This window comes from Artibeus jamaicensis, unplaced genomic scaffold (genome assembly GCF_021234435.1).
Source record: "Artibeus jamaicensis isolate MK-2021 breed Jamaican fruit bat unplaced genomic scaffold, CSHL_Jam_final scaffold_461, whole genome shotgun sequence".
NCBI lineage: Eukaryota > Metazoa > Chordata > Mammalia > Chiroptera > Phyllostomidae > Artibeus > Artibeus jamaicensis.
This window is the reverse complement of record NW_026522045.1, coordinates 8,297,427-8,322,943: the sequence shown is the minus strand read 5'-3', so window position 1 is coordinate 8,322,943 and position 25,517 is coordinate 8,297,427. Positions and strand designations below refer to the sequence as shown.

At 38.3% G+C, this 25,517-nt stretch overlaps 1 protein-coding gene across 2 annotated transcripts in view; it reads left to right on the top strand.

Annotated features, from left to right (window-relative positions):
• The window catches only part of RBM41 (RNA binding motif protein 41), a 122,076-nt gene that overhangs the window by 6,829 nt on the left and 89,730 nt on the right, over positions 1-25,517 (top strand). The gene's annotated exons all lie outside the window — the stretch shown is intronic.

Genomic DNA, 25,517 nt, shown 5'->3' with positions numbered 1-25,517 from the left:
CATGTAATCACTACCACAGTCAGGATAGAGAACAGCTCCCTCACCCTAAAATTTCCTCATACTGTCCATCGATAGTCACCCTAGCTCCACTCATAATCTCTGGCAATCACTGATCTGTTTTCCATCACTGTAGTTTTATCTTTTATAGAATGTCATATAAATGGAATCATATGATATATAATCTTTTGAGAGTGGGTTCTTTCATTCAGCATAATGCCTTTGAGATTCATCCAAGCTGTGTGTATCAAAGAGTTCATTCATTTTGCTAAGTAGTATTCCATTGTATGGATGTTCCAAAGTTTGTTTATCCATTCACCCATTGATGTGTATTTGAGCTGTTTTCAAGTTATAATGATTCTGAATAATACTTATATGTACATCCTTGTACAGGTTTTGTTGTGAACATAGAATTTTTATTTCTTTAAGGTAAATATCTAGGAGTGGGATTACTGGGTCATATAGTAAGTGTTTAACTTTATAAGAAACTGCCAAACCACTTTCCAGAGTGGCTGAATCATTCTACATTTTCACCAGCAATGTATGAGAGTACACTTGCTCTACATCTTTGTCAGCATTTGGTATTGTTGGTATTTTAGTTAGTCAATTAGCTGTGAAGTGGTATTTTATTGTAGTTTTAATTTGCATTTTCTTAGTGGCTAATGATGTTGGACATCTTTTCATATGCTATTTGCCATCCTTATATTCTGTTTGCTAGAGTGTCCAAATCTTTTGCTGTTTTTTAATTGGGTTGCTTATTTTCTTCCTGATGACCTTTGAGAGTTCTTTGTTCTAACTACAATTCTTTGTTGGATATCTGATTTGCAAATATTTATCCCATTGTGTAGCTTGTCTTTTCATTCTTTTAACTGAGTCTTTTGAAAAACATTTTTTTTATTGTGGTAAAATATATCTAACTAAAATTCACTATTTTAACCATTTTGAAGAGTTCAGTTCTATGGCATAAAGCACATGCACAATGTTGTGTGATTGTCACCACCATCCATCTACACAATTTTTTCATCTTCCCAAACTGAAACTCTGCCCATTAAACAGTAATTCCCCATTCCTCCTTCCCCTCCATCCCTGGAAACCACCATTCTACTTTCCATCTCTATGAATTTGACTCTGGTACCTCATATAAGTGGGATCATACACTATTTGTCCTTTTGTGTCTGGCTTATTTCACTTAGCATAATGTCCTCAACATTATTCATGTTGTAGCGTGTGTCAGAATTTCCTTCCTTTTATAAAAAATATATTTATTTATTTTTAGAGAGGGGTAAGGGAGGAAGAAGGAAAGAGGGAGAAAAACATCGATGTGAGAGAGAAACATCAATTGGTTGCTTCTCATACACATTACTAGGCATGTGCCCTGACTGGAAATCAAAGTGGGAACTTTTTGGTTTGCAGAACAACACCCAACCAACTGAGCCACACTGATCAGGGTGAACCCTTTTTAAGGTTGAATAATATTCCATTGTATAGATACATCACATTTTAAAGATCCATTCATATGTCTAAATAGACACTTGGTTGCTTTTACCGTTTAGCTATTGTGAATAATGCTGTTATGAACCTGGATGTACAAATATCTGTTTGAGTCCCTGCTTTCAGTTCTTTTGGGTATATATTCAGAAGTAGAATTGATCAATCATATGGTAATTCTATGTTTAATCTTTTGAGTAAACACTGTACTGGTTTCCATAGAGCTATACCATTTTACATATCCACCAGTGATGAACAAGGTTTCTAATTTCTCCATACCTTTGCCAACACTTGTTTTCTATTATTTTTTATAAAGCTATCCCAATGGGGTGAAGTGGTATTTCCTTGTAGTTCTGATTTGCATTTCCCTAATGACTAGTGATATTGAGCATCTTTTCATGTGCTTTTTGGCCATTTCTGTATCTTTGGAGAAATGTCTAATTAAGTCCTTTGCTGTTTTTTTAATGTTTTTTTTGTTTGTTTATTTGCTGTTGGGTTGTAGGAATTCTTTATATATTCTGGATACTCATCCCTTATCAGATATATGATTTGCCAGTATTTTCTCACATTCTATGGGTTGCCTTCTCACTCTGGTGATAGTGTCCTTTGATGCACAGAAGTTTTTATTTTTGATGAAGTCCACTTTCTCAATCTTTTATTTTGTTACTGGTGTTTTTGCTGTCATGTCCAATAAATTACTACCATATCTAATGTCGTAAAGCTTTTCTCCTATATTATCTTCTGAGAGTTTTACAGTTTTAGGTCTTACATTGAAGTCTTTAGTCCATTTTGAGTTACTTTTTTGTGTAGAGTATAATGTTCCAACTTCATTTTTTAAATGTTGGTGTTTAGTTTTTCCAGTACTACTTTTGAAAAGACTGTCCTTCTCTGCTGAATGGACTTAGCATCTTCTCTGAGAATCATATGACCATTAATACAAGAGGTTCTCCATTCTATTCCATTGGTGTTGTCATATATGTATGTGTTTATGCAAGTGCCACACTGTTTTAATTACTGCAGATTTGTGGTAAGTTTTGAAATCAGTAAATGTAACAACTTTTGATGCAGACTCTGGCCAGCGGGGTCTTTGTGTTGTGGATGTGATGAACAAACTCACAGACTACAAAGTCCTGTGGAGAAAAAGGGACGGTACAGGTACTTTCTTAAGATGAGAGTCCTATGGTTGCTTCTCTCAAGGGGAGAGCACCCCAACCCTTGCCTGCACAGGCTTTTATTGTTTCTCTCCAGTCTTATTATCTATTACATAGAATGTTGTTCTCTACATTTTAGGTACAATCAAGGAAACAAAAATAACAAATGCAGGAGGGAAAGGTGGTGAGCTTATTACAGTCTCTCCTTGGGAAAGTTTATACAGGCTTTGGAAATTACCTTAAAGATAGGCAATAAACATCTGTTTCAGACCAGGGCGAGGGAGTTTTAGCAAGAGCAAGCCAAAACGGTCTGGATGCATTTTCTGGGCCTGGTTCCCACAGGAAAACCAGTCTGAGGGTCTGGCTCCTGCCCACCAGTTTGCTCCTGTCGGCTTTCCAATGCAGGACTGAGTCACATTCACCATTTTCAAACAAACCGGTTCCATACAATTCCCCACCTTTTTTTTTTTTTAAGTTAGAACTGTGTGGTGGGTCCCACAAAACTTGATACTTGCTGGTCTCTTATATGACCCTGGGCAAATAATTTGCAAATGCACCAAAATACACAAAGAATTAGTAGAAGCAGTAAACAACCAGCAGCTCCAAGGACCCACAGTATCAGGTTGAGTCTATCAAACCAATTTTTCTGGATTTAGGCAATGAGATTATCATAGAGTGTTTGAAAAATCTGCTTAGTCAAGCATTGAATGTACTGCAACTACTGGTGCAATTCCATTTGCAATTTATTAATCTGTCCCTTTAAATTGGTAGAAAAAAAGCTCCTCTTAGGCAATGTTGAATATCACTCCAGGAGTATTGGCTGGAGTTCCACTGGAGTGGGGTGACACACAGTTTGGAGAAACCAGGATCACAGGTCAGCTGTTGACGGGTCACTAGCGTATCCGGGCACTTGCTGATCCAGTTGAGGGCTGATTCAACTACAGAAAAGCAGTCAGGATCTCTTGATCAATCTGGGCCTGTTGAAGCATTTCTAAGGTGGAACTGGTTAAGAGAATATCAATAGCATGAGCAGTTTGAAGTGAATCAATGAGGGCAGTGGTTGCCACTGCAGCAGTAGCTGTAACAACGATAGCAGAGACAATGAATACAATTAGGGTGCCAACAAACCATCAAGTACTTCTATGCTATTGGGATCTTCCCATTCTCTGGTTACATTAACTGGCACCCATATTTGAGTCTGTCTTCTAACTATATAGACCATAGTGAGACTTAATTGAGTAATACTGATATTACTCAATTAATACCCAATTGAGTAATTGAGTAATACTGATATTACTCAATTATTACCCAATTGAGTAATAATTGAGTAAGGCAGGTGGCATATATGGAACCAGCAGGAACATGCAAAGAATAAATTTTCATTGATTCATTATAAAAAACCTGGGCTGTCCCTGGAGTTGCTAAAAATAGATAGGGTTGAGAAGTACAAACCGTGACCCAATTCTGTTTTGGAGGGCTAACCTGGTAGAAACATCCTAAAACATTTTCAGGGTCACAGTTAAATTTTATATACAGGTGTTTTCTAGCAATAAAAGGCAAGCCCATTTTCCAAGAGTTACAATGCCAAGGGCTAGTGTGGTTGGGAGAAACAATTCTGATAGTAGGTGCCCTGGTACCTGCCCTTCCTACCACATATTGGCATATAGATATCGAGGTTGAGCCAGAACTATTGTTGTGCCATGCTCAGCCAGTACCTTCCAATTAGCTCCCCAGTTCTCTACTACAAAAGGAGTTTTTGGGAGGAGCACAATGGTGGCATTTGGTCCTCTGTACAAAATCAAGAAACTGAGTCTTTATGGCTAGTGTCTAAAGTACAAGGAGGGACTGGAGGGGGATTGAGAGTATGATAAATTCCCTCATTGGGTACACAGGCCTACAGTAGTTACCATGGAAAGCTGATAGTAATTACTGTGCTGCTCTTTGCAGCGTAAAGTTGCTCCTTTAAAGGAAAGCATAAAGTGTCAGTAATAACAGAAAAACAAACTGATAAAAATACTCAGCAACATAAACTGTATTTTTTGGCACTGGTATCCACTGCTTGTTTTCTTCCAGTAGGCCATCAAGGGGCATCCATACTCCTCCAGTCCACTGAGTGTCATTAGTGGAAAAGGGAGGTTCAACATTCCACCAGGTATGCAACTTAAATACTAGTGGATCAGTAATGTGGGCCTAATAGATATGAGGAATTAACCTCAGTAGCTAGGCCCTGCTCCCCAGGGCAAAGTATACTGGCAATTAAAATCAAAGTTTTAGCTGAATTGGCTGACAGCACTGCTAAGTAAGCAATAAACCTATTTTGTGGGGTGTCCTCCACTTTAGTTTCAGCAAGAATTTCCTCGGCTCGAGCATTAAGAGCCTTAATATCCCCCCATGTGGTGGGGACACATCTGAAGGGAGCATTATGGGGCATTGAAAGGTTGTTACTCTCCACAGGAGGTATCTGGGCCTCAGCCCCCATCATTGGGTCGGCTCCTATCCTCCCTCGTCAGTGGGTCCAGACTCGTGTATGACAGTGGGGGTGACCATTCTCCTTGTTTGTTCAGTATCAGCTGGGCCATCTGGTCTGTTAGCTGATTGGTTTTTATCTCCAGGTAGCAGAGCTTGATGTTTGTTTTGCTTATGATAAGGCTTCACCCATTTAGCTGGGAGCCAGACAGGACCTGTGGGAATGGAAACACATGCATACCCTCTTCCCCATGTTAAGAGGTCTACAGGGCCTCGCCAGGAACCATCTCCCAGCAAATCTCTATATAAAACCTGAGGGTAAGATGACTTTGGCTTTTTCTTCTAAATATGTTCTCAATTGAAGTACAGAGCAATTCAGCATAATTTAGAAAATTATAGTTAAACATAGCTAACATAATCAAATTTTGGGGGGTGTACTCATGATTCCCCCTTTCTTGTTTTTCAAAAAGATTTTTAAAGGTATGATGTGCCCATTCAACAATTGCCTGACCGGTTGAAGTATAGGGTATTCCTGTTTTATGTTGGATATTCCAATGCTAAAGAAAAACTTGAGTAGAATGGACAAGGTATCCGGGGCCATTATCAGTTTTGATTTGCTGAAGCCGTCCTGAATGACTAAAGGCCTCAAGCCAATGGGCTTGTATAGTTTTAGCAGATTCCCCTGTTAAAGCAGATGCATGTAGGGCACCAGAGTAAGTATCAATAAAAATATGCATGTATTTGAATTTTCCAAAGGGAGTGTAATGAGTGACATCCATTTGTCAAATCATTTGAGAACTTAGTCCTTGAGGATTAACTCCCGTAGATGGAGATTCCTTGGTAAGGGCTTGACAGTCAGGGCATTCTTTAATAAACTGCTTGGCTTGGGAACGGGTAATATGGAATTGTCTTCAAAGTGCCTGGCTGTTTTGATGAAAAAACTGATATGAAGCTGCTGCCTGCTGGAAGGTAATAAGGACACTAACTAAGGCATCTGCCTTGTTTTTACCATCCACCAGGGGGCCAGGCAAGCCTGAGTAGGATCAAATATGAGTAATGAAGAGGGGGTGTTCTCACTTGTCAAGGAGAGACTGTAAAGTCAGAAATAAGTTAAGCAGATTTGAATCAATTGAAGTCTTAATTAATGCCTGATCTAAATGCTGAATAGTATAAACAGTATATCCAGAGTCACAAACTATATTTAAAGCTCCTTAGGCCATTGTCACAGGGCCATAATTGCAGTGAAAAGTTCGGCCCTCTGAGTAGAGGAATGTCTAGAGGATACAGTTTTTCTAGCTATTGCCTTCTTTCCAGGCAACAGCAGCGTGTCCCTTTTTTCTGGACCCATCAAGAAATATAGTTCTTGCTTGTGTTATTAGTATTGGGCTGATTTTTTCCTGCTAGTCTTATCTGAAGGAATGGAATGTTTTGAAGCAGTCTGTCTGAGGATAGATTAATTTCTAGTCCTCTCACAAAGTCAGCTATGGCACACTGAAATTCTAAAGACTGAGCTGTTAATTGTTGTAAATAGACCTGAGTTAAGGGAATGTGAATAAAGTCAGGGTCATATCCAAATAACTGCTGTGTTCACTCACGTCTTTTTATAATGAGATGGCACAACATAGTTACATAGGTGGTAATGGTGCATTGTGACTGATGAGATAGAAAAAGCCACTCTATCATAGTTAAATGAGGTGAGAATTGTCTTGTAAAACCAGTCAGGGTGCCTAAGGTTAGGAAGTAGAAAAGCTGGACAGGAAACTGCAGATTAACTCTGATTAATCGCCTTTGCTGAATATGCTGATTTACTATAGTTAATTCTTACAAGGCCTTGGAGGACAATTCTCTAGGGGAATTGAGATCTGGGTCCCCTTTAAGGCATTAAATAAATGAATTAATTGTTGAGTAGTTATTCCAAGGCTGGGTCACACCCAGTTGATTGCTCCTAGGAATTGTTGGAGGAGATTAAGAGTTAAATTTTTTGGTGGATTAATTTGAAGTACTTGAGGCCGGATTGCCCTATTAAAAAGGACATAGCCTAAATATTTCTAAGGCTTTGAATGCTGGATTTTTCTAGCATTTTTGACCCTTGACTATAATGGGGAAAGCTGAAAGGGCATCCAAATCCCCAGCCTCTGCTACCTGCGAAAGGCATTGTCTCAGAGCCCTGACAGGGTATCTATCTGAATTTCCTGGTTTTTCCCCCTCACATCCTGTGAGGAGGAGTGCTCCCAGAATTGAAATAAGGAGTGATGGCTATGAGGCAGGTTCTCTGGTGGGGCTGTAGGCAGAATTCTCATGGCTAGTTCTTCTGCTACATCCTGTATGACTTCCTCCTCTGAGCTAGACTCCACATCCTCCTCTGTAGCTAGCTCTATTTTCTTAGCCCATATGGGCATGAGAGCAGTCCTGACTAGTCCCCAAGTTAGTAAGTTGTGAATTCCAATAGGAAACCCACTATCGTGCAAAGATTTTAATTTGTCACCTGCCTTTTCCCAAACCTCAATATCTAAGGTTCCCTTGTCAGTAAAAGCAGGGTAATATTCCTTTATAGTTCCTAAAAGCTGAGATGCTGTTCTTTTACCTCACATCCTGCTTCTGAGAGGAGGTGCTGTAACACACGCAGGTAAACTTCCTGCTCTTTAGACAAATTAGAGCCAATTCTTGTTGTTAAAAGGCTTCTTTTTTACTTTTGATTTCTGTCCTTTTAGACTCCGCTGCCTGTACTGAACTCTAGCTAATTAGCTATTGGGGAATATAGTGTGGCGGGTCAAAATGTGCTGTTGGTGGAAGACAGTCAAGGAGGGCCGCCTGGCATCCAGAGTACCCTAACCTTGCTTATGGGTTCAAGTTTTTTCCTCACGCATTTAAAACTGCGAGAGGGGCTCGAACTGCTAGGTGACCAACCTTTATATTGCATTCCCTGACCAAGCTGAGAGTCAAATTACCGTGATTGGAATTCCCTGTGAGGCCCCTGTACATCTTGGGTATTGACCCCAGATACCTCCACAAGGCCCCAATTCACATAGGGAGGCCTGAAATCTCAAGCCAGAAAGAGGAATGCCTCCTATCTTTGGTGCTCAGCAAGAAGCTGAGACACTAATAAATAACCCTGTAACTAACACTGAATCCTAAAAAGCAATCTTCAGAGTCCAGTTGAAACCAAAACATGCATTTTAGTATGTGCTTTTCTGTTTACAGGTGGACAGAGGGAAAAGGCAAAATCAAAAGGGCCACAAGAGGCAGCTTTTAAAGAAAGAATGCACTGAGGTGCTTGTAAATAGTTCTGTCATTACCCGTTATTATTAAAGCTAATTGAAAGGAAAATTCATTGCTCTCTCTCCCAAGCCTAAAACCTGATTGGGAATTGTGCCCCAGGGATGGACTTATGAGTGCTTTTAAGTGTGCCTTTCAGTGCGTGGACTTTTGTTTGCACTTGGAAGGAAACCTAGTGTTCTCTCCTAGTCCACATCCTAGTTTATCCTCTCATGGGTGTCTTTCAGCAGAGGGTGTCCATGTGGCTCTTAACTACCTGACCCATGCCTGTGAAGAGCAGCGATTTCCAGAAAAAGAGAGAGCAAGGCTTCTGCTTACTAAAGAAAGTGTGGTCGTAAGAGAGAGTGCCCTTGGAAAAAAAAAATTCCCCCTTTTCTCTGAAATCCAACACACTCTACTGCTTTTCCGATAAAGAGTTTGGTGTTGTCTACCCTTACCTGGGCCGATGTGTGCACTCCAAGCAAGTTGGTGTGTGGTTCACAATTTCGGATCATAGACCTGGGTCCCTGTTTCTGGCAGAAGGTGTTACATGCTCAAGCCAGCATAGTCTGTGTGTTGTGAATGCGACAAATAAATTTACACAGACTACAGAAGTCCTGTGAAGAAAAAGGGACAGTACAGGTACTCTCTTAAGATGAGAGTCCTATGGTTGCTTCTCTCAAAGGGAGAGCACCCCAACCCTTGCCTGCACAGGCTTTTATTGTTTCTCTCCAGTCTTATTATCTATTACATAGAATGTTGTTGTCCACATTTAAGGTACAATCAAGGAAACAAAAATAACAAATGCAGAAGGGAAAGGTGGCGGGCTGATTACAGTTTCTCCTTGGGAAAGTTTGTACAGGCTTTGGAAAGTACCTTAAAGATAGGCAATAAACATCTACTGTTTCAGACCAAGGTGAGGGAGTTTTAGCAAGAGCAAACCATAACACTCTGTATGCATTTTTTTGGCCTGGTTCCCACAGGAGAACTAGTCTGAGGGTTCCTGCCCACCAGTTTGCTCCTGTCGGCTTTCCAATGCAGGGCTGAGCCATGCTCATCATTTTCACACAAATTGTTGCCTACAAACTTCAACTTTGTTCTTCTTTTTCAAGAGTCTTTTCTTTATTTGTGGTACCTTGAAATAACATATTAATTTTTGGATAGCTTTTTCTATGTCTTTAAAAAGTGTCGTTGGGATTTCTTTCCCCAGCAGTTTTCATTAAATTTTAATTGTTGTTCAAGTACAGTTTTCTGTCTTTTGCTCCCAACCCACCCACTAAACCCTCCCCTCACCCTTCCATTCCCACCCCCCCAAGTTTTTGACCATGCGTCTTTTATACTTGTTCCTGTAAACCCTTCCCCTTTTCCCCTGAAATTTCCTTTCCTCTCCCCTCATCACACTGTCAGACTGTTCTCTATTTCAGTGTCTTTGGTTATATTTTGCTTGCTCGTTTGTTTTGTTGTTTAGGTTTCTGTTAAAGGTGAGATCATATGGTATTTGTTCTTCAATGCCTGGCCTATTTCACTCAGCATAATGCTTTCCAGTTCCATCCATGTTGTTGCAAAGGGTAGTAGCTCCTTCTTTCTTTCTGCTGCAGAGAATTCCATTGTGTATATGTACTACAATTTTTTGATCCATTCATTTACTGATGGGCACCTAGGTTGCTTCCAACTCTCGGCTATTGTAAATTGTGCTGCTATGAACATTGGCGTGCATAGCTTCTTTTGGATTGGTGTTTCAGGGTTCTTGGGATACAATCCTAGCAGTGGAATTGCTGGGTCAAAAGACAGACCATTTTTAGTTTTGTGAGAAAATCCCCAACTGTTTTTCATAGTGGTTTTACCAGTCTGCAATCCCACCAACGGTACACTAGGGACCCCTTTTCCCCACAACCTCTCCAACACTTCTTGTTTGTTGCTCTGTTTATGATGGCCATTCTGACCAGTGTGAAGTGGTATCTCATTGTGGTTTAATTTGCATCTCTCTGATACCTAGCGATTTTGAGCATCTTTTCATGCGTCTCTGGATCCTGTGTATGTCCTTTTTAGAGAAGTGTCTGTTCAAGTCCTTTACCCATTTTTAATTGGGTTGCTTGTTTTCTTAAAGTGTAGTCTTGTAAGTTCTTTATATATTATCGAGATTAAACCCTTGTCTGAGGTATCTATCATTGGAAAATATGTTTTCCCATACATTTGGTTCTCTTTTTATTTTAATAGTTTTCTTTAGCCATGCAGAATCTTTTAATTTTGATGAGATCCCATTTGTTTATTCTTTCCTTTATGTCCCTTGCTCTAGGAGACATATCAGTAAAAATGTTGCTGTGCAAAATAATTGAGATTTTCCTGCCTATGTTTTCCTCTAAGACTTTAATGGTGTTACGGCTTATATTTAAGTCTTTTATCCACCTTGAATTTATTTTGGTGTATGGTGTAATTTGGTGCTCAAGTTTCATCTTTTTTTAAAAATTTTTTTGTAAGATTTTATTTATCTTTAAAGGGGAAGGGAAGGAGAGAGGGAGAGAAACATCAATGTATGGTTGCCTTTCGTGCATCCCCTGCTGGGAACTGGCCTGCAGGGAACCAGCCTGCAACCCAGACATGTGCCCTGACTGGGAATCGAACTGTGATTGTCTGGTTCGCAGGTCCGCGCTCAATCCACTGACCTACACCAGCCAGGGCTTCAAGTTTCATCTTTTTGAACATAGCTGTCCAGTTCTCCCAACACCATTTGTTGAAGATGCTATCTTCACTCCATTTTATGTTGCTGACACCTTTCTCGAATATTAATTGCCCATAGAAACTTGGGTTTATTCCTGGGCGTTCTGTTCTGTTCCACTGGTCCATGTCTATTTTTATGCCAGCGCCAAGCTATTTTGATTACAGTGGCCTTGTAATACAGTTTGGTATCAGGTGTTGTGATCCCTCCTACTTTGCTCTTCTTTCTCAGAATTGCAGCTGCTATTCAGGGTAATTTAGGGTTTCATATAAATTTTTGAAGAGTTTGTTCTATGTCTGTGAAATATGCCATTGGTACTTTAATAGGTATTGCATTGAATCTGTATATTGCTTTGTGTAGTATGGACATTTTGATGATGTTAAGTCTTCCAATCCATGAACACAGTACACGGTTCCATTTGTTTGTGTCTTTCTTGACTTCTTTCTTCAGTGTTGTGTATTTTTCTGCATACAGGACTTTTACTTCTTTTACTTCTTTGGTTAGGTTTACCCTAGGTATCTTAATTTTCTTTTTGCTGTATCAAATGGGATTTTTTAAAATTAATTTTATTTAATTATTTTTCAAGTACAGTTTTTTTTTTCTATTTCTCCCATCCCAGCCTCCCCCACCCCTTGCTCCCCACCTCCCTCCTATTTCCACCCCCCTTAGTTCTCGTCCCTGTGTCCTTCCTATTTGTTCCTCCAAATCCCTCCCCCTTTAACCCCTTAACTTCCCTTCCCTCTCCCCTCTGGTCACTGTCCCCTTGTTCTCTATTTCAGTGTCTTTGTTTTTATTCTGCTTCCTTGTTTGTTTTGTTGTTTAGCTGCCTGTTAAAGGTAAGATCATACAGTATTTGTCTTTCAACACCTGGCCTATTTCACTCAGCATAATGCTTTTCAGTTCCATCCATGCTGTTGCAAAAGGTAGTAGCTCCTTCTTTCTCTCTACTGCATAGAATTCCATTGTGTATATGTACCACAATTTTTTGATCCATTCATTTACTGATGGGCACCTAGGTGGCTTCCAACTCTTGGCTGTTGTAAATTGTGCTGCTTTGAACATTGTGGTGCATAGGTTCTGTGATATTGATGTTTTAGGATTCTTAGGATATAATCCCAGCAGTGGAATTGCTGGGTCAAAAGGCAGGTCGATATTTATTTTTCTGAGAAAATTCCATACTGTTTTCCATAATGGTTGTACCAGTGTGCACTCCCACCAACAGTGAACTAAGTATCCCTTTTCCCCACACCCTCTCCAACATTCGTTGTTTGTTGCTTTGTTTATGATAGTCATCCTGACCGGTGTAAAGTGATATCTCATTGTGGTTTTAATTTGCATCTCTCTGATAGCTAATGATATTGAGCATCTCTTCATGTGACTCTGGATGTTCTGTATGTCCTCCTTGGAGAAGTGTCTGTTCAAGTCCTTTTCCCATTTTTTAATTGGGTTGGGTGTCTTCTTAGAGTGGAATCGTGTAAGTTCTTTGTATATTTTGGAGATTAAACCTTTGTCTGAGGTATCATTGGCAAGTATGTTTTCCCATACAGTTGGTTGTCTTGCTAATTTAATACTGTTTTCTTTAGCCACGCAGAAGCTTTTTATTTTGATGAGATCCCATTTGTTTATTCTTTCCTTTACATTCCTTGCTCTAGGGGACATATCAGTAAAAAAAGTTGCTGCGTGAAATATCTGAGATTTTCTTAGTGATGTTCTCCTCTAGGACTTTAATGGTGTCACGACTTACATTTAAGTCTTTTATCCACCTTGAATTTATTTTGGTGTATGGTGTAAGTCTGTGCTCAAGTTTCATTTTTTTGCACGTAGCTGTCCAGTTCTCCCAACACCATTTGTTGAAGAGGCTACCTTTACTCCATTTTATGTTACTGCCCCCTTTGTCGAATATTAATTGACTGTAGAGAGTTGGGTTGATTTCTGGGCTCTCCGTTCTGTTCCATTGGTCTATGTGCCTGTTTTGATGCCAGTACCAGGCTGTTTTGATTACAGTGGCCTTATAATACAGTTTGATATCAGGTATTGTGATCCCTCCTACTTTCTTCTTCTTTCCAAAAGTGCAGCTGCTATTTGGGGTCGTTTATGGTTCCATTTAAATTTTTGAAGTGTTTGTTCTATGTCTGAGAAATATGCCATTGGTACTTTAATAGGTATTGCATTGAATCTATATATTTGTTTGGGTAGTGTGGACATTTTGATGATGTTAATTCTTCCAATCCATGAACAGGGTACATGTTTCCATTTGTTTGTGTCTTCCTTGATTTCTTTCTTCAGGGCTGTGTAGTTTTCTGCATACAGGTTTTTTACCTCCTTAGTTAGGTTTATTCCCAGATATTTTATTTTTCTTTTTGCTATATCAAATGGGATTTTTTCCTTGATTTCTGCTTCTGCTAATTCATTGTTGGTATGCAAAAATGCCTTTGATTTCTGGATATTGACTTTGTAACTGGCTGTTTTGCCAAATTCATTAATTAGTTCGAGCAGTTTTTTGGTAGAGTCTATAGGATTTTCCATGTACACAATCCTGTTATCTGCAAACAGTGACAATTTTGCTTCCTCCTTTCCTATTTGGATGCCTTTTATTTCCTTTTCTTCCCTGATCGCTGCGGCTAAAATTTCCAATACTATATTGAATAGAAGTGGTGAAAGTGGACATCCTTGTCTGGTTCCTGATCTTAGTGGAAAAGCTTTTAGTTTTTTCCCATTGAGTATGATATTGGCTGTAGGTCTCTTATATATGGCCTTTATTATTTTGAGAAATGCTCCCTGTAGTCCCACTTTGCTGAGTGTTTTTATCATAAATGGGTGTTGTACCTTATCGAAAGCTTTTTCCACATCTATTGATGTGATCATGAGATTTTTGTCTTTGCTTTTGTTTATGTGATGTATTACATTTACTGATTTGCGAATATTGAACCATCCTTGCATCCCTGGGATGAATCCCACTTGGTCATGGTGTATGATCTTTTTGATATATTGGATGTGATTTGCCAATATTTTGTTGAGGATTTTAGCGTCTATGTTCATCAGGGATATTGGCCTGAAGTTTTCTTTCTTTGTTGTGTCTCTATCTGGTTTTGGAATTAACATGATGCTGGCTTCATAAAAAGAATTTGGGAGTTTTCCATCCTTCTGGAGTTTTTGGAATAGTCTGTGGAGAATAGGGGTTAGCTCTTCCTTAAATGCTTTGTAGAATTCTCCTGTGAAACCATCTGGTTCAGGGCTTTTATGTGATGGGAGTTTTTTGATTACTGCTTCAAATTCTTTTGCTGTTATTGGTGTATTTAGATTTTTTGCTTCTTTTTCACTGAGTTTTGGAAGATTGTAGTTTTCTAGAAATGTGTCCATTTCCCCTAGGTTTTCAAATTTCTTGGCATACAGTTCTTCATAGTAATTTCTTACAATCCCTTCTATTTTTGTGGTATCAGTTGTAATCTCTCCTCTTTCATTTCTGATTGTGTTTATTTGAGTGCTCTCTCTTCTTTTATTGATCAGCCTATTAAAGGCTTGTCTATTTTGTTTATCTTCTTAAAGAACCAACTCCTGGATTCATTGATCCTTAGAATTGTGCTTTTAGTTTCTATGTCATTTAATTCTGCTCTAATCTTGGTTATTTCCTTCCTTCTGCTTGATTTGAGATGTCTTTGTTTTTGTTCCTCGAGTTCTTGCAGGCGTAGGGTTAGGTTGTTTGTTTGAAATGTTTCTATCTTCTTTAGGTAGGCCTGTATTGCTATAAACTTCCCTCTCAGGACTGCCTTCGCTGTGTCGCATAAGTTTTGGGTTGTTGTGAGTTCATTTTTATTTGTTTCCAGAAACGTTTTGATTTCTTCCCTAATTTCATTCTTGACCCATTCGTTGTTTAATAGCATACTATTCATTCTCCATGATTTTGGGTGCTTTGGGTTTTTCCCTTTGGGGTTGGTTTCCAATTTCAGTCCCTTGTGGTCAGAGAAGATGCTTGTTATTATTTCAATTTTCTTGAAATTTTTGAGGCTCGTTTTGTGTCCTACCATGTGGTCTATCTTTGAAAATGTTCCATGTGCATTTGAAAAGAATGTGTGCTTAGCTTCTTTGGGATGAAGGGCTCTATATATATCAGTTAAGTCCATTTCATCTAGGGTGTTGTTTAATGCCACAATATCTTTGTTGATAATTTGTTTGGAAGATCTGTCCATTTTTTATAGTGGGGTGTTCAAATCCCCTACTATAATTGTGTTGCTCTCAATATCTTTCTTGAAGTCCTCTATGATTTTCTTGATATATTTGGGTGCCCCTATGTTGGTGTATATATGTTTACAATGTTAATGTCTAATTGGTGGATTCTTCCCTTGAGTATTATGAAGTGACCTTCTGGGTCTCTCTTTATGGCCCTTTTTTTGAAGTCTATTTTGTGCGATATGAGAATTGCTACCCCAGCTTTTTTTTTCTTGTCTGTTTGCTTGGAAAACTTGTTTCCAGCCTTTCACTTTTAGTCTGTGATGGTCTTTTGTCCTAAGGTGGGTCTCTTGTAGGCAGCACATGTGTGGGTCATGCTTTCTTATCCATTGAGCTATTCTGTGTCTTTTGATTGGAGCATTTAATCCATTTACGTTTAAGGTTATTATTGATAGGTACTTATTCATTTCCATTTTTGTCCCTGTGTTCCTCTCTGTCTCCCTCTTATCCTTCCTTCCCTTAAAGCAGTCCTTTTAGTATTTCTTGTAGAGCTGGTTTGGTGGAGGCATATTCTTTTAGGCTTCTTTTGTCGTGGAAGCTCTTTATTTGGTCATCTATCTTGATTGAGAGCCTTGCTGGGTAAAGTAGCCTTGGTTGTAGGCCTCTGGGTCTCATTACTTGGAATATTTCTTGCCATTCTCTTCTTGCTTGGAGTGTTTCCATTGAGAAGTCAGTGGCTAACCTTATTAGTGCTCCCTTGTATGGTATTTCTTTTTTCTCCCTTTCTGCCTTTAAGATTCTTTCTTTGTCTTTGAATTTTGCCATTTTGATGATGATGTGTCTTGAAGTGGGCCTCCTTGGGTTTCTCTTGATTGGGACTCTCTGCATATCCTGGATTTGTGTGACTTTCTCTTACCAAATTAGGGAAATTTTCTCTCATTACTCGTTCAAATACGTTTTCTATCCCTTGTTCTTCTTTTCCTTCTGGTATTCCTATTATTCGGATATTATTATGTTTCATATTGTCTTGCATTTCTCTTAATCCCTCTCCATTCTTTCTGACCCTCTTTTCATTTTCTTGCTCTTTCTGTGAGATGCTTTCTACCTTGTCCTCCAGCTCACTAATCCTATCCTCCGCTTCATCTATCCTACTTTTGAAACTTTCTACTGTGTTCTTCAATTCAGAAATTGTATTCTTCATTTCCTCTTGTTCTATGCTCATAGTTTCCTTTTCCTTTTTCATGTTGATGTAGTTTGCAGAGAGATCATTGTAGTTCCCCTGTAGTTTCTGAGAGTTCACTGTGAGCTCTTTGAACTTCATAATAACCAGTGCTTTGAATTCACTATCTGATAGTTGATTAGCCTCTATTTTGTGTAACATTCTTTCTGAAGTTTCTGCTTTTTCTTTCATTTGGGGAGTGTTTCTTTGTCTTTTCATTGTTTGAGACTCTTCTTGTTAGTCTCAGCTTCTAAAATTGATCTGTTCTGAAACCCTGGTTTTATGGTGTGAACTTCTGTGGTATGATTCTTGTGAAGTTCAGTGGTGCAGACTCCTTGAAGTTTCTTGATGTTCTCTGTCTCTACCTACTCTCATGCTGGTCCTCGCGCTGGTCCCTGCATTAGTTGCCTACCACTGCTGAATGTCCCGGCTCTAGTAGCCGCCTCCTCAAGCGCCCAGGCCCGTTACTATGGCAGCAACACAGGGGCTGAGTATGTCCCAGCTCCTGTAGCTGGCTCCCCAGTGCCCAGGCCCATCTCTATGGCGGCATCAAAGGGGCCTCCGGTGTCCCTGCTCTTGCAACTGACTCTTCTGTTGCCCAGGCCGGTAGTTATGGCACCGGCCCAGGGGCCAAGAATGTCCCAGCTCTGGTTCCTGACTCCTCTGTTGCCCAGAACCTTCATAGGGGCTTGGAGTGTCCGGCTCCCTTACCTGACTCCCTGGCTCCTAGGCCTGTTGCTATGGCAGCGGCACAGGGGCCAGGTGTTTCCCAGCTTCAGTAGCTGACTCTGCTGCTGTCTGGTGTTTCAGCGTCGGTCACAATCTCTGGTCTTTTAATTTCATAAATACTGGGTAACCGATGGTTTATTGTGGTGTTTCTCTATAGATCTGCCAGGATTTTCACCCATGAGTACAGGAGCTAGCGTCAGTTCCGTCCTTCTCCAATGCCATCTTCCCAGCATCAAAAATGGGATTTTTAAAAAAATTTCTGCTTCTGTTATTTCATTGTTGATATACAAAAATGCCTTTGATTTCTGCATATTGACTTTCTATCCCGCTGTTTTGCTAAATTCATTTATTAGGTCGAGCAGTGTTTGGGTGGAGTCTATAGGATTTTCTATGTACGCTATCATATCATCTGCAAACTATGACAGTTTTCTTTCCTTCTTTCTGATTTGGATACCTTTTATTTCATTTTCTTCTCTGATTGCTGTAACTAGGACTTCCAATACTATATTGAACAGAAGTGGTGAAAGTCAACAACCTTGTCTTGTTACTGATCTTAGTGGAAAAGATTTTAATTTTTCTCATTGAATATTATGTTGGCTGTAGGTATCTCATATATGGCCTTTATTATATTGAGGAATGCTCCCTGTATTCCCACTTTGCTGAGTGTTTTTATCATAAATGGGTGTTGTATCTTATCAAATGCTTTCTCCACATCTATTGATATGATCATAGGTTTTTTGCCTTTGCTTTTATTTTTGTGATGTATTACATTTATTGACTTGCAAATTGAACCATCCTTGCATCCCTGGGATGAATCTCACTTAGTTATGCTGTATGATCTTTTTGATGTATTGTTGGATACAGTTTGCCGATATTTTGTTGAAGATTTTAGCATCTGTGTTCATCAGCAACATTGGCCTGAAGTTTTCTTTCCTTGTTGTGTCTTTTTCTGGTTTGGGGATTAGGATGATGTTGGCTTCGGAAAAAGATTTTGGGTATCTTCCAGCGTTTTGAATTTTTTGGAATAGTCTGTGAAGTATAGGTGTTAGCTCATTCTTAAATGTTTTGTAGAATTCCCTCAGGAAACCAAGTGGTCCAGGGCATTTGTGTGTCAGGAGTTTTTTGATTACTGCTTCAATTTCTTCTGCTGTTATTGGCCTGTTCAGGATTTCTGCTTCTTCTTCATTGAGTTTTGGAACATTATATTTTTCTAGAAATTTGTCCATCTAGGTTTTTAAATTTCTTGGCATACAGTACTTTATAGTAATTTCTTACAGTCTTTAGTATTTTGGTGGTGTCAGTTGTAATCTCTCCTCTTTCATTTCTGATTGTGTTTATTGGGGTCCTCTCTCTTCTTTTCTTGATGAGCATGGTTAATGGCTTGTTGATTTTGTTTATCTTTTGAAAGAAGCAGCTCCTCTATTCATTGATCTTTAGAATTGCTTTTAGTCTCTATGTCATTTAATTCTGCACTGATCTTGGTTATTTCCTTCTTTCTACTTGGTCTGGGCTGTCTTTGTTTTTGTTCCTATAGTTCTTGTAGGCGTTGGGTTAGGTTGTTTGTATGAAATGTTTCTATCTTTTTTAAGTAGGCCTATCTTGCTATGAACTTCCCTCTCAGGACTGCCTTCACTGTGTCCCATAAGTTTTGGGTTGTGAGTTCATTTTTTTCTTTCCAGAAACTTTTTAATTTTGTCTCTAATTTCATTCTTGACCCATTCATTGTTTAATAGCATGCTATTCAATGTCCATGATTTTGAGTGTTTGGGGTGTTTTGCCTTGGGTTTGGTTTGTAGTTTCAATCCCTTGTGGTCGGAGAAAATGATTGGTATGATTTTCATTTTCTTGAATTCATTGAGGCTTGTTTTGTGTCCTGTCATGTTTGTTCTAGCTTTGAAAATATTCTGTCTGCATTTGAAAAGAATGTGTATTTAACTTCTTTGGAATGAAGGGATCTATATATATCAGTTAAGTTCATTTCATCTATAGCTTTGTTCAGTGCCACAGCATCTTTGTTGATATTTTGTTTGGAAGATCTGTCCATTTTTGATAGTGGGGTGTTAAAATCCCCTAGTATAATTGTGTTGCTTTCAATATTTTTCTTGAAGTCTTCTAAGATTTTCTTCATGTATTTGCATGCTCCTACATTGGGTGCATATGTATTTACAATGTTTATGTCTTTTTGGTGGATTCTTCCCTTGAGTATTATGAAGTGACCTTCTGGGTCTCTCTTTATGGCCCCTTTTTTGAAGTCTATTTTCTCTGATATGAGGATTGCTATCCCAGCTTTTTCCCCCCTGTTTGTTTGCTTGGATAATTTGTTTCTAGCCCTCACTTTTAGTCTGTGTAGGTCTTTTGTTCTGAGGTGGATCTATTGTAGGAAGCGTATGTGTGGGTCATGCATTTGTATTTATTCCGCTATTCTATGTCTTTTGATTGGAGCATTTAATCTATTTACATTTAAGGTTATTATTGATAGGTACTTATTCATTGTCATTTTCCTACATGTGTTCTTCTCTCTCTCTTTTCCTTCCTTTCCTTAAAGCTGTCCCTTTACCATTTCTTTTATACCTGGTTTGGTGGAGGCATATTCCATTAGACTTCTTTTGTCTTGGAAGCTCTTTATTTGGCCTTCAATCGTGACTGAGAGCCATGCTCGGTAAAGTAGTCTTGGTGTAGTGCTCTGGTTCTCATTAGTTGGAATGTTTCTTGCCATTCTCTTTTAGCTTGGAGTGTTTTCATTGAGAAGTCAGTTGCTAACCTTATCAGGGCTCCCTTGTATGTTATTTCCTTTTTCTCCCTTGCTGCCTTTAAGAGTCTCTCTTTTTCTTGGAATTTTGCCTTTTTTAAAATTATGTGTCTTGAAGTGGGCCTCTTTGAATTCCTTTTGATTCGGACTCTTTGTGTTTCCTGGATTTGCATGAATTTTTCTCTGATCAAATTAGGGAAGTTTTCCATCATTACTTTTTAAAATAGGTTTTCTATTCCTTTCTCTTCTCCTTCTAGTATCCCTATTATTCAGATATTATTACATTTCATACTTTCTTGTATTTCTCTCAATCCTTGTTCATTGTTTCTGAGCTTCTTTTCCTTTTCTTGCTCTTTCTTGGTGTTTTTTCCTACTTTTTTCTCTAGTTCACTGATCCAATCTTCTGCTTCATGTATCCTGGTTTTGATTCCTTCTAGTGTTCTTCAGTTCAGAAATTGTATTCTTTATTTCCTCTTGGTCCTTGCTGATAGTTTCTTTATCCTTTTTCATGTTAATATAATTTACAGTGAGTTCATTGTAGTTTTCTTGTAATTGCTGGTAATTTGCTCTGAGCTCATGGTGTTTCCTGGTAACCATTGCTTTGAACTCAATATCTGATAGTTGACTTGCCTCTATTTCAGTTAGCATTCTTTCTCAGGTTTCCTCCTTTCTTTTCATTTGAAACAGTCTTGAAAACGAGATTGTTTCTTTGTCTTCTTATTTTTTATGAGGGTCTTCTTGTTTGCCTGTGCTTCTTAAAATTCATGTTATGGCTCCCTGGGTTTATGGTATCAATTTCTGTGGTGGAGACTGAGAATACCTGTACGATTCAGTGATGCAGTCTCCTTTGGGTATTCTAGTGTTCACTGCTTCCACCTACTTTTTTTTTGTGATCAGTTGGAGGGGTAAGGCAAAATCGTTTAAGACAGCAAAAGAGTATTCTATGCTATTTTCAGTAGCAGCTGGTAAAGAAGAGATAGGAGATCTTTTGTCTATGTATAGTGTTAACCGTGATATTCCACCCAACTAGGCAATTTTTAGAAAGGATGGAAAGAAGATAAGACTTGTTGGGGAGGGAAGGATTGTGAGTTGGATCCAGAAGGCAGAGAGGTTGTGGGAGATCAGATTCTGAGGTAAGGTGAAAATAAAGGATAGTAAATAGGTGTAGTGTGTGAGAGAATAGAGTTAACCACTACAGTAATAGAGTTCAGGAAACTGTGAAGTGGGCTAAGATCTGAGAGGGGTATTGTGTAGTATATACAGTAGTATGGAACAGCTATTATTTACAATAATATTAGAGCAACAATCATATGAAAGAATCTATGAGATCTAGATACCAAGAATAGGGAGTATCAGGCCTTCGGTAGGATGCTAATAGAACACAGGTGAAGTGAAGGACAGTAAATTATCAATACACTATGAATGAGAGGACAGGGAAAACCTGTCAAATGATACACTATAATCAGCTAAGCAAATAAGACTAAACAGAAAAAGGAATACAAAAATATTCCAATAAAAGATGTAAGAATAACGAAAATAGTAATACAAATATGCAATATCTTGGAGGTTCTCTGTAATAGCAAAGTGAAATTTGTCTCGGTCTCAGCTGTTGGAATACCCCTTCTTTGGGTCTAACTCTGGTCTTTTCACAGTTCTGGGGTTTTTTTTTTGTCTCAATTGTGGGTATTTCGGGAAAAAGAAAGCATACTAAGAAATGTAGAAGAGATAAAATTGGGGGAAAAGGAAGAAGGAATAAAACAAGAAAGAAAGAGAGAAAGAGAGAAAGAGAGAGAAAGAAAAAGAAAAGCAAAAGGAATTGAGAGATAAAAAATAAAAATTAAGAAATATAAAAGTACTTAAAAAATAAGCAAACAAACAAACAAGAAACAAAAACAAAAAAGCAAACAACAAAAAAACACCTCTTGCTGGTTTCAAACTTGGCAAACCAGTTTATCTGTTCTTGCTGGCTGCAGCAGGATGAAGGGTGGGTTTACAGATGTGGGCTTCAGGTCTCCTGAGGCACGTGCGCATGCTCACTCTGGGTTTTCTGGTGCAGTCTCTGGGCGTTCCACAAAACTCCCCCTATCCCAGTTGTGAGCGCACGTGCCCAGCCAGGCCGCCTCCAGTTGCATGGGCTCGGTTGCACACTCTTCCCAGGGCTATGCGTGGGTGCCCATAGCCCCCATGAGTTTGCCACTGAGTCCTTATTTCCTTCTCTGCGACCTCAAGCAAGCAGGTGTCTCCCAGGGCTGCTCAAACCCTGCTTGGCGGGGGAGGAAGTGCCAGCCCAGCTCTCTCTTAAGAGCCCTGTGGCCAGCCCAGCGCGCCAGGCATGGGGCTGCAGCCTCCCTGGTTCCCTCACTGATCCGTGGGCCCCTTATTGTCCTGAAACACTCTCTTTATTGTCTGGTTGTTCAATGTCCACTACAATTTTTGGTCTACTATTTGCATATATGTTGTAGTACCATTGGCTGTCTGCTCTGTTCCTCTGTAGATGGGCCAGGTTCTCTCCCCGTGTAGGGGGGAATGGAATCTGCTCCCTCTTACCTAGCCTCCATCTTCTCTCTCAGTTCGTCATTGGGATTTTCATAGAGATTGTATTGAACCTATAGATCATTTAGGGTAGTATTAACATCTTAACAATATTGTCTTCAATCCATGAACTTCGAATTTCTTTGCATTTATTTGTGTCTTTTTCTTTCAGCAATATTTTGTTGTTTTCGGTGTACAAGTTTTTTTTTTTTTGCCTCAGAGACAATGTTTTAAACTTTGATATAATCTAGTTTGTTTTTTCTTTCATGGATCATCATTTGTTTTTTCATGTCTAAGTTCCATGGTCTAACACAAGATTATAAAAAAAGATTTTTTCCTTTCTCGTTTTCTAACCATTTTATAGTTGTATATTTTACATTTAAATCTGTGATCCATTTTTTTATGTTTATAAAAGGTGTGAGGTTTGAGTTTCACTTCTTTTCTTATGAATGTCCAGTTGTTCCAGCACTAATTGTTGAAAAGAAAATTCTTTCTCAATTTACTTGCCTTTGCATTTTTGTCAGAAATCAATTGGTCATATATTTGTGTTAATAAATGAGCATCATAATTAATAGTGAAAGATTGAAAAATTACCCCAATATCAGGAAAAAGACAAGAATGTCCACTCACTACTTTCTTTCACAGTAGAATAAAATTAGAAATCAATAGTAGAAGGATATTAAGAAATTTACAAATATGTGGAAATTAAATAATACTGAATAACCAGTGAATAAAAAAAGTCACAAGGGAAATTAGAATATACTTTGAGATGAATAAAAATAAAACTTAACATATCATAACTTATAAAATGTAGAAAGAGCAGTATTTAAGGAATATCTCCTTAAGATGTTTAAAAGTGTAAATGCCCTTATTAGTAAAGAAAGATATCAAATTAGTAACCAAAACTTCTGCCTTAAGAAACTATAAAAATTTCTTCAAACCTATAAAATGTACACCAAGAGTGAAGTAATGTAAATCATAGACTGGGTAATTAAAGTGTATCAATGTATGTTCATTATTTGTAAAAAATGCACCACTCTGGTAGGTAATATTGATAGTGCAGGAGACTATGCATGTGTGGGTACAGGGGACTGTGTGGGAAATTTCTGTGCCTTCCCTTCAATTTTGCTTTGAACCTATAACTGCTCTAAGAAAATTAAGTCTGCCCTGGCTGGTATGGCACAGTGGATTGAGTACCAGCCTGTGAACCCAGGGGGTCACTGTTTCGATTCCCAGTCAGGGCACATGCCTGGCTTGCTGGCCAGGTCCTCAGTGGTGGATGTGTGAGACACACACATAGATGTTTCTCTCCCTTTCTCCCTCCCTCCCCTTCTCTGTAGAAATAAATAATAAAATATTTTTTTAAAAAAGAAAATAAAGTTTTAATAACAAAGAAACTGGAAAAAGAAGAGCAGACTAAACCCACAGAAAGCTGAAAGAAAGAGGTAATAAAGATTAGAGCCAAAGTAAATGAAATAGAGAACTGAAAATTTATAGATCTTTTGTTGATTAACAAACCCAATGTTGATTCTTGGAAACAGCAACAAAATTCAGAATCCTTTAGCTAGGCTTACCAAGGAAAAAAGAAAGAAGACTCAAAATTCTTATACCCTGCTCTACTTTGCTTCTTTTTTTCATTGAATATCTTTTTCTTATCATTTACTTTCAACCTTTTTTTTTAAAGATTTTATTTATTTATCTTTAGAGGGGAAGGGAAGGAGAGAGGGAGAGAAACATCAATGTATGGTTGCCTTTCGTGGGTCCCCTGCTGGGAACTGGCCTGCAGGGAACCTGCCTGCAACCCTGGCATGTGCCCTGACAGGGAATCGAACCTCGATTGTCTGGTTCGCAGACTTTCAACCTTTTTAAAGCATCTAAATTATAGTCAGCAAATAGATCATATTTTCTTTTTAATCTGTTTTGTAATTCAACAGAGTGTTTAGTTCATTTATATTTAATGTATGTAATTGAAGTCAGTTGATAAAGTAGTCTTTACAGAATCTGCCATTTTGCTGTTTTTTGTGTGTGTGTGTCTTTTATCTTTTTTGTTCTTCTCTTACTCCATTTATTCCTTAATGTTAAATAGGTTTTTCCAGTATATCATTTTAATTAACTTTTTGCTGCTTTTACTATTTTTAAAGTTATTCTTTTAGTAGTTGTTGTGAGGATTATACTTAACATCTGACCTTAAACAAGTTAGTTTTTATTACCAATTTAGTTTCAATATTATTAAAAAACTTTGTTTCTATTTAGGCCTGTTCTCTTCTTCCTCCTTTCTATTGGGTTTGCCAAAAGTCCATATAGTTTTTTTCTATAAAATAAGGCATATTTTTCATTTTCATCAATAACTTTATTGATTTGCATATTTTGAGCGTGTTTCCATTTCCCATGTGGTTTAACATTGATTGTTCTCAATTAATGTTTTGATTTGATTGCTGTTAACTTCAGCTGGTCCACTCGGCTGTGGAGCATCATCCAGCAAGAAATCTCCAGCGTGAAACTTCATAAACCACTTTGACACGTTCCATCAGTCATAGCACTTTCTCCATACACTGCACAAATCTTTTTTGTGTGTTTCAGTTTCATTTTTACATTTCTTGAAATAATAAAGCATAATATGTCAAAAAGACTACTTATTTTCTTCCACCTTCAGTATTAAAATGGCTACACAAAAATTCACCAAATTTCATAAGTTTTTTTAAAGCATGCTGATATGACAGCTGTCACAATACAATCTAACAAAATTGTTTCAAATGAAGTTAAAGACAACTAAGTGCTACTAGAGACATCTTACAGAAAGACCAAATAAACTTTTTGGCCAACCCAATACTCTTATTGTCATACAAATTACCTCTTTATAGATTTTAAGCTTATCAACAACTTTATAGTTATTGCTTTCTGCCTTTATCTTATCAGTCAGATAGGACAAGAAAAAGAGTTGCAAAGACAAAAACATTTATACCATCTTTATGTTTTACCTATGTGATCTATTTCTTTCAGCATATCAAATGTCAACTTACTGCCTTGGCCCCTGTGGATTCTATTGAG